The sequence below is a fragment of the Etheostoma spectabile genome, chromosome 5 (genome assembly GCF_008692095.1).
Source record: "Etheostoma spectabile isolate EspeVRDwgs_2016 chromosome 5, UIUC_Espe_1.0, whole genome shotgun sequence".
Lineage (NCBI taxonomy): Eukaryota > Metazoa > Chordata > Actinopteri > Perciformes > Percidae > Etheostoma > Etheostoma spectabile.
In genome coordinates, this window is record NC_045737.1 from 5,679,530 (window position 1) to 5,680,263 (window position 734).

Consider the following 734-nt stretch of genomic DNA (forward strand, 5'->3'; position numbering starts at 1 on the left):
TGTGTGTGTGATAGGGTGGACACGGTGACACCTGTGAAATAAATGAAGTGTGCAGTGCTCGCGCTGTACAGGATGTGAAGCTATTATCAAACTCTTAAAAAGGCAATCAAAATATTCCTCAACTCATCCCCAACTGCGTCTTTCCTCCCTGCCAATTTCCTCTCCTTTGTGCATCTCTACTCCTTCCCTCTTCCCTTCCCGGAAAGACATTTACTAAGAATAGTTCTACTTTTGGTGGAAAAAAGCTTCTCACTTCTTTTCAAATGCTTTAAACTGTTCTGGGGCTAAATTGATGCAAACCGGATTAACAGGACTTTAAACTTAATGACTCATTCCTCGCCGCCTGTCGGACAACAGGACTTGTATGAACATCCGGAAATTTCAAGGAGGCGTACCGTTGGGGGAGGATTTCCGGAAGCTTCTATCCTTTTGCGTGTAAATATAAGACTGTACGGCGGTAAGACATTTCAGAGGAAATGGCTCTGTGCTATGTCGAGCCATAAAGACACTGTGTTTTCCCCCGCTCACACTGTCTGTCTGTGCGTCTGTCTGTCTTTCTGGCAGTTCCATTGAACTGTACGTGAGTGTCGTTGTCAGTATTAATCCAACATGGCCAGAGGAAATGTCCGATGATTAAGACACTGGTACACACACATTATATTGAGTCTAACAGAAAAATAACCTGGAAAAGTAAACACAAAATCTGGTTTTCTGCCTGTCTGATGAAATTAGGA